The sequence below is a fragment of the Chrysochloris asiatica genome, unplaced genomic scaffold, assembly GCF_000296735.1.
Source record: "Chrysochloris asiatica unplaced genomic scaffold, ChrAsi1.0 scaffold00087, whole genome shotgun sequence".
Classification (NCBI taxonomy): domain Eukaryota; kingdom Metazoa; phylum Chordata; class Mammalia; order Afrosoricida; family Chrysochloridae; genus Chrysochloris; species Chrysochloris asiatica.
In genome coordinates, this window is record NW_006408605.1 from 1999758 (window position 1) to 2009174 (window position 9417).

The 9417-nt window shown below is 40.4% G+C and overlaps 1 pseudogene; it reads right to left on the reverse strand.

Moving 5' to 3' along the window:
- Nucleotides 1–1718: 1718 nt before the first annotated feature.
- On the reverse strand, nt 1719–2736 carry LOC102835215 (annotated as a pseudogene).
- Between the last annotated feature and the right edge of the window lie 6681 nt (nt 2737–9417).

Genomic DNA, 9417 nt, shown 5'->3' on the forward strand with positions numbered 1-9417 from the left:
GATCGTGAACATTTCTTCATGTGTTTGTTGGCTGCCCAAATCTCTTCCTTGGTGACGTGTCTGTTCATGTCCTGTGCCCATTTTTTAATTATGCTATTTGTCTTTTTCTTGTAGAGGTGTTGTAGTTTCCTATATATTTTAGAAATTGGTCTTTTGTCTGATGCATCTTTGCAAAGGATTTTTTCTTATTCTGTGGTTTCCCTTTTTACTCTTTTGATGCATGTAAGTTTTAAATTTTTAATATGTCCCAATCATCTATGTTGTCTTCTTTTGTTTGTGCAATTTTCATATTGTTTGGTAGTCTGTGTGTGTCCTGTATTAAAGACCTCAAATTTGTCCCTATTAGTTCATTGATGACCCTTATAATTCTGGGATTCACATTTGGGTCTCTAATCCATGTTGAGCTGATTTTTGTATATGGAGTGAGGTAAAGGTCTTGTTTCATTCTTTTGCATGTCGCTTTCCAGTTCTGCCAGCACCATCTGTTGAAGAGACTATCTCCTCCCCATGCAATATACTTAAACCCTTTGTTCAAAATCAGTTGGCTGTATGTAGATGGGTTAATTTCTGGATTCTGGATTCTGTTCCATTGATCTATGTATCTTTCATTGTACCAGTACCAGGCTATTTTGACCACTGTAGCCATTTAATAAATTTTCAAGTTGGGGAGTGAGAAGTTTCCAACCTTATTCTTCTTCTTAAGCAGTGCTTTGCTTATCCTGAGTCTCTTTCTTTTCCATATACAGTTTGTAATTGTTTTTTCCATCTCTTTGAAGAATGACATTGGAATCTGGATTGGGATTGTGTTATATGTGTAGATTGCTTTGGGCAGTATTGACATTTTCATAATGTTAAGTCTTTCTATCCAGGAGCATGGTATTTTCCTCCATTCTTGTAGGTCTCTTTGGTTTCTTGTAGTAGTGTTTTGTAGTTTTCTTTGTATAGGGACTTTGTTTCTCTGGTTACCTTTATTCCTAGATATTTCATCCTTTGGTAGGCTATTGTAAATGATATTGCTTTCCTAGTTGCCATTATTAGTATATAGGAATCTAACTGATTTAAAAAAAAATAACAACCAATAGTTTATTAATGGATATGATAAAGTATATACCTACCACAAGAGGTGAACAAAACTGCCATGAAAGTAAAAATAAATAGTTTGAAAAGCAGTCTTGTTTTTACACTGTAGTTCCAAACAAAACATTTAAACATAAAACCACCATTAGAGGTTTAAAGTAATGACTTTATTAAATAACAACTTTTGGACAAGTATAATTAAAACAAGCTGATTTGGTAAGAGGCTCAGTCCAGCTGATCGCCCACCAATGTGCCCTGGTTGTGATGACATATTGTTGTATTCTGACATAAGGCACTATGATTGGAATATGCCACACACTGACCTTATGTCATATGACCTGCTGCACAGACAGCGAATGGACCTTTTGAAATAGAAAAGATGACTTCCATGACACAATGCTCTTTTATGACAGACAGTATTTGAAACCTGAGACTGGAAATAGTCTTTTAATTCAAGCCTGAATCTTCAAGCAATCCCAAAACCTTTCTGTTTATACTTAGTTTCAACATCACTGGGAAAAAAGACCCTAAACCCTGATATACATTCTTAACCATTTTACTGTGTTCTATTGTGGTCAGTGTTCAAGAGATAAAATGTGACCCAGAGCGCTGTCCAAGTCCTTCAGAGTGAATGCACACAGTCATTCAGTTTCTGTCTCTTTCTGCGTGGCACCTGCTCATGTGAGTATCAGGGCCTGGTGGATGTTAGACAGGGAAATAATACCCACAATACTATCTGCTTCATAGACTACCACCAGCCGATGAACCTCAGCTCTCACTATTCTGTCCACAATGGTCTCCAGTGTTTCCAGCTTATTGCACTTCACGACCCCTTCAAAATACTGTGACCAGTGCTACAGGGACTGCGTCACTGTGATACTGAGATTATTGTAGGTTTTCTCAGCAACAAGATTAATTACATCAAATTTGGAATAAATATCTACAACTTTTCCTGACTCATCCACAACAGGCAAAGCTGATTTTCATCTTTCTACAAATATGTTCAAGGCTTTAACGATAGGAGTGTCAGGATGTACAAAGGCAATGTTGTGGTATGTTCCTATTCCAAGCTCATCCAGGTTCTGCTTCATGAAGGCAGGCTTTGGCATATCAAACATAAAAAGCTGGAGAAACTTGAGGATTCTTTTGTGGGTAAGTATATAAAGTACATTCCCACTGATAGGGTCAATAACTGGCAATCTGTGGATTTGATTTTTGATCAATGAGTATACAGCATCGAAGAGGCTTGTGTCTGGAGATATATTCACTAAAGACTTAAATGTTTCTTGTAAATAAGTCTCCCTCCATGTTTCACTTTTATGTTCCTCTAATTCATAAATCTGTACCATGGGGTGATTTGTAGTATCTATGGAGTATGTTTATGAAATCTGTAATTGTTAGCATTCCTACAAAACTTGGTTTTTTACTTTCCCACAGTGGCGTTGCTCGAACACCATTGGCTACCAAGGTAAAGAAGGCTTTTATAACTTGTAATGTAGTATCAAAGACAACAAGCTTTGAACTGGTTGGAACAATGTCATAACCCTTGTGTGACCTCATGAATCTCATGTAAATGCCACTTTCAGAGTCTTCTGCTTCTTCTTCGAACTCCAATTTCTCCAGCATGCCAACTCCAGCAGTACCTGAAGCTGCCGCCTCTGCTGCTAAAGTAGCTGCCTGCATATGATCTGCCATTTTGCTCCATTCGTGGTCCTCTCTCCTAACTGATTTTTGTATGTTCATCTTATATCCTTCCACTTTACTGAATGTTCATGCCAACTTTTTAATACTCACTAAGAAGTTCTGCTGTGGTGCTATAGTATCAGCACTGGACTGTTAACCACAAAGTTGATGGTTCAAGCCCACTATTCGCTCCTTGGAAACTCTATATAGGATTCCTATAAGTCAGAACTGATTCGATGACACTTAACAACAACAATGAGGAGCCATGCTCATAGTGTTGGTAAGGCAGGCTCTGGGCTGTTAACTGCAAGGTTGGTAGATTAAACCCACAAGCTGCTCTATGGAAGAAAGATGAAGTCTGCTCCCATGAAGATTGAGAGCCTTGGAAACCCTACATAGGGTCACTATGATTTGTAATTGATGGAATGGTAGTGGGTTTGGTTTTTGTTTGCAGTCATAACTTTGGGACTATCTCACCCCCATTTTGCATGAGGACTTGGGGGCCAGGAGGAATTAAGCTGCCCACGGCCACTCTGCTTTTAAGGAGAGGAGTCAGACTATCTTCCAGCTTGCACTCTCAACTCTGCAGAAATTTAGGGATGGGGCATTGAGCTGTAACTGGTCCTCTTCTGTATCTATCCCACAGGGGCTGGTAGAATGGACTTGGGGAAGTACAGAAAACCCTTTGGCATTTGGAGTGGCGTTAAGTCAGACAGAGCAGCAGTTTGGCATACCCTTAAGTCCCATGAATAGGGTACCACCCAGGCACTAAACGTGGAGAAGACCACACCACCTGGTGAGTTTGAAGGACTCAGGGTTGCCCAGAGCTGCCCCAGCCCCTTGGGGCTTAGCCAGGTTTAGGCACCAGCAAGGTTTGTATCTTAGGTCCCTGTCCTTGTTCTCACCCCAGCTCCTTTTGGGCTTAGGGAAGGGAACAAGTCAGCAGCCTTTTTGTTGGAAAACACTCCAGATTTAACTAAAGCCGGCTGTCCCCAGTGACATGGGGGAAGGGACCTGCCTATCAGGCACACCCATAGAGCCAAGCCTTTGTGTCTCATGGATTCCCCCAACTCCCTGATGTGTTTCAGTCCTCCCAGACTCCCTCAGTTGGAATAGGATGTCAAAGGCCCATATCCCATTACCACTCTTCTGAAGGAGCTAATCCCCCATGTAAAGCACATGCCAACTGGATCGTCAAGGAGAGGTTTTCCTTGGTCCCCTTGGAAGTGCAGCTGCTCGCTGACTTTTGTTCTCCTGAAATCAGAACCCGATACTTTAATTGTCTGGGGAATTTCATGTGGACAGACACATGGAGAGAGGGGCAGTGTTTTTGATTTGCGTCTTCCCTCAACAGATGGGTCCCCAAAGTGCCACGTGCTCCCCAGTGAACAATTGACCATGTCAGACCCAGCCTTTGTCTGACAGGGGAGGCAGGCCAGGGAGTAAGATGGAAAGCAAGGGACTGCCCAGGAAAAGTCAACAAGAGACTGTATGGAGTTAAAGAGTTATTACTGTTTCCAAAAGACCCCAGGCTCCCTTAGGGTCAGGTTGTTCAAGGGCAGAAATTGACAACTCATTTCTGAGGTCCTGAACAGTCCTATAGTCTAGGCCCCTTAGATGCAATGACCATAGAATTTTTAACCTTATTAAGACTCTTTTGGAAATGAAAGGAAACACTCCTTGTCAGTATTCTTGGACAACTGGCATAAACCAGGACAACCCAGGCAAACCAGGACACAATTGTTATTGTTAGGTGCCATCAGGTTGGTACTGACTCATAGCAACCCTATGCACAACTGAACAAAACACTGCCCGATCCTGGGCTAACCTCACAATTGTTGCCATGCTTGAACCCACTGATGCTGCCACTTGGCCAATCCATCTCGTTGGGGGTCTTCCTCTTTTCCTCTGACCCTCTCCCTTACCAAACATGATATCCTTCTCCAGCAACTGGTCCCTCCTGACAATATGTCCAAAGTATGAGAGACAAAGTTTGGCCATCCTGGCCTCCAAGGATCACTCTGGTGATACTTCTTCCAACATTTATCTGTTTATTCTTTTGACAGCCCATGCATTTTCAATATTCTCCTCCAACACCATCAAAACTCACAGGCATCAATTCTTCTGCGGTCTTTCTTACTCACTGTCCAGCTTTTGCCTCCATATGAGGTTGTTGAAAATACCATGGCTTGGGTCAGGCACACCTTAGTCTTCAAGATGACATCTTTGCTCTTCAACACTTTTAAAAGGTCTTGTGCAGCAGATTTGCCTAATGCAATATGTCGTTTGATTTCTTGACTGCTGCTTCTGTGAGTGTTGATAGTTGATCTAAGAAGAAGGAAGTCCTTGACAACTTCAATCTTTTCTCCACTGATAAGAATGTTGTTTATTGGTCCAGTGGTGAAGATTTTTGTTTTCTTTACATCGAGATGCAATCCATACCGAAGGCTGTGCTCTTTGATCTTCATAAGTAAATGTTTTAAGTCCTCTTCATTTTCAGCAAGCAAGGTTGTATCATCCACATATCACAGGTTGTTAAAGAGTCTTCTTCTAATCCTGATGCCACGTTTTTCTTCATATAACCCAGCTTCTCAGATTATTTGCTCAGCATACAGTTTGAATAAGTATGGTGAAAGAATACAACCCTGTCACACACCTTTCTTAATTTTAAACCATTCAGTATTCTCATGTTCTGTTCCTACAACTGCCGCTTGGTCCATGTACAGGTTCCTCATGAGCACAATTAAGTGTTTTGGAATACTCATACTTCACAATGTTGTCCATAGCCTGTCATGATCCACACAATTGAAGGCCTTTGTATAGTCAATAAAGCACAGGTAAACATCTTTCTGGTATCCTCTATTTTTAGCTAAGATCCATCGGACAGTATCAGTGATATTCCCCATTCCCTGGCCTTTTCTGAATCTGAAACTTCTGGATACCACCCTAATTATAGGTGTTCAAAGATTTTAACATTGCCCAAGACTACTCATTTACTGTGTGACCTTGGAAAAGTTACTTAGCTTCTCTGAGCTGCAAGTTATTCAGCAGTAAAAGGGGATCATAAGGTTTGATGAGTGTTGTAAAGCACTTCATACATCTTGGCTTGTATTTTTTGCTGTTGTTTTCATTCCATTGTAGTGTTCTTCAAAGTAGGAGGAATCCAAAGGACCAGTATCTTAGCAGCTGTAAAGGAATTGGATTTTTTTTTTTTTTTTTTTTGCCATAATTCTCTTGGTTTAGAATATGTTTTTAACTATACCAATACAGATACTTAACTCCAGTCTGCCTTTCAGGAGAATAAAAGTCTTTGTAATTGAGAAAGGCTTCTTGTGCTAGGGTTGTCTTTAAGGGAACAATGAGCTGAAAGAAGGAGCCTGTTGCTTTACCTTTTCATTTTCTCTGGGGAATAACTTTTCTGAATATTTGATGGGAGTCTCATCTGCATCTAATTAGACATGCCTACCACTTATCCCAGAATATCAACTCTGTTCTCATTGTCAAAGGGAGCTGATTATTTTAAACTCTGCTTTGAATTAATTTTTCAAACCAACATCTTGAGGGACTCAACTTGTTTCCAACTGAAATGTTGAGTTAAGTATGATGACACCGTAGTCATTTTGTTCATTCAACTTGTTTGGTTTTAGGGGGATAAAAATGACTGGTTGCTGCTACTCACATGGAATTTGTATCTTTTAAATGTGGGCTAGAACAGGGTTTTCATAGTTTTGGGGCTGATTTTTATCACTGGGAGAAATGCCTAATGTGACCTGTGTACTTGTTAGAGCCTTTTACCTTTGAAAGACAAAACTCTTCTTGTTGTTAAGTCCCATTGAGTCCATTAGGATTCATAGTGGCTCTGCATAGGATTTCCGAGGCTGTACATCATTGTGGGAGCAGAAAACCTCATCTTTCTCCCACGAAGGAGCTGGTGGGCTCAAATCACTGACCTTGTGTTTCTCAGTCCAGTGCTTATCCTACAGAGCCACCTCACTTCCCAAAGACAAAACTAGCCAAATGCAAATAAACCTGGGTAAGGCCATTTAACTGAGTGATTATCTTCTATTCAACAAATTGTTTTTGTTGTTGTTAAGTGACTTTGAGTTGATTCAGACTCAACTCATAGTGACCCTATAAAGGGTTTCTGAAGAGCAGCTGGTGGGCTTGAACAATGACCTTGTGGCTTGCGGTCCAATGCTCACCCTACAACACCACACCAGGAGTTCAATTCAACAAATAGGAAATAACCAAGTACTTCCTTTTAGCCAGGGCCTGAACGCAAACCAACACTCATCTGACAGTAGTGGCTTGTGTTTGCTGTGATTCTGGAAGCTATGCCCCTGGTATTTTAAATACCAGCAGAGTCTCCTATAGTGGACAGGTTTCAACTGAGCTTTCAGACTAAGAATAGCAAGAAGGAGAGACGGACTACTTCTGAATATTTAATCGCTGAAAACCTTCTGAATAGCAACGGAGCATTATTAGCACCATAATACTGAATATTGAAATATGATGAACGAAGAGCACCACAATATCGTCAGATATAGTACCAGAAGATGAGCCCCTCAGATTAGAAGGCACTCAAAATATGACTGGGGCAGAACTGCCTTTTCAACGGAGAGTTGACGGTGATGACATGAGTGTAGTAAAGCTTTTGGGACCTTCATTTGCTGATGGGGCACAACTCAAAATGAAGAGAAACAATTGTAAGCATCCACTAAAAATTGGAACATGAAATGTATGAAATATGAACCTAGGAAAATTAGAAGTCAAAAATGAAGTGGAACATATAAACATCAATTTCTAAGGCATTAATGAGCTGAAATGGACTAGTATTGATAATTTTGAATCTGACAACCACATGGTTTGCTATGCCAGGAATGACAAACTGAAGAGGAATGGCATCTCTTCATCATCAAAAAGAACATTTCAAGCTCTATCTTGAAAGACAATGCTGTCTGTAATAGGATAATATCCATATGACTACAAGGAAGACCACTTAACACCACTATTATTCAAATTTATGCACCAACCACTAAAGCCAATGATGATGCAAGGTTAGTGCACTGAGATGCAAACTTGGTTTGAACTGCAAGGTTGGTGGTTCAAGCTCATCAACTGCTCCTTGGAAACTCTATACAGGGTTGCTATGGGTTGGAACCTACTTGAAGACACTTAACAACAACTAACTCCAGGCTTGGGTTCTGGAATTCTGGTGTGGTTGGCACTTCAAACTCAGCAGTCACTCCTCAGAAACCCTACACAGGGTCACTATGAGTCAAACTGACTCAAAGACACTTAACCACGACAAGAGCAACCAACTTCTTAAACCTGAAATTGATCAAACATGCAATCAAAATGTATTGATAATTACTGGTGATTGGAATGCAAAATTTGGAAACAAAAGAGAAAGGATCAGTCTTCACAAAATATGGGCTTGGTGATAGAAATGATGCTGGAGATCCCAGATAGAATTTTGCAAGGCCAATGACTTCATTGCAAATTATTTTCTTCAACAACATAAAAGATGGACCTCACCAGATACACATGGACCTCAGCAGATGGAATAAACAGAAAATCAAATTGACTTCTTCTGTAGAGAGAAATGGTAGTAAAGCTCCATATTATCAGTCAAAACAAGACCAGATCATCAACTGGTCATGTTCAAGCTGAGGCTGAAGCTGAAGAAAATTAAAATAAGTCCACAAGAGCCAAAATATGACCTTGAACATATCCCACCTGAATTTAGAGATCATCTAACGAAATGATTTGATGTACTAGACACTAATGACTGAAAACAAGAAAAAATGTGGGATGACATCAAGAACATCATACAGAAAGAAAGCAAAAGTTCATTAAGAAGACAAGAAAGAAGAAAAAGATTAAAATGGATGCATGAAGAAACGCTGAAACTTGCTCTCCAGTGTAGCAATGCTAAAGCAAAGGGAAGAAATGAGGAGGTACAGGAACTGAATAGAAAATTTCAAAGGTAAGCTTGAGAAGCCAAAGTCAAATATTAAAATGAAACTTGCAAAGACCTAGAATTAAAAAAACAAAAGGAAGGAACATGCTCAACAGTTTTCAAGCTTAGGAGACTGAAGGAAACATCCAAACCTGGACTAGCTGTATATAAGGTGTTTATGGTCAAAATATTGAATCAAAAGAAGATGAAAGGAATACACAGAGTCACTGTACTCCCCACTCCCCCCAAAAAAGGTTGGTGTTCAACCATTTTTGGAGGTTGTTTAAGTGCAATTGAGTTGGTACTGACTCATAGTGACCCTATGCACAGCAGAACGAACCACTTCCCGATCCTGGGCCAACCTCACTATTGTTGCCATGCTTGAGTCCATTGATGGTACCACTTGGCCAATCCATCTCGTTAGGGGTCTTTCTCTTTTTCTCTGACCCTCCATCTTACCAAACATGATATTCTTCTCCAGTGACTGCTCCCTCCTGACAATATGTCTGAAGTATGAGAGATGAAGTTTGGCCATCCTGGCCTCCAAGGATCACTCTGACTGTACTTCTTCCAACACGACTCTGTTGGTTCTTTTGGCAGCGCATGGTACCTATATACTCTCCTCCAACACCATGATCAAATGCAACAATTATTCTACCATTTCCCTTATTTACTGTCCAGCTTTCACATGCATA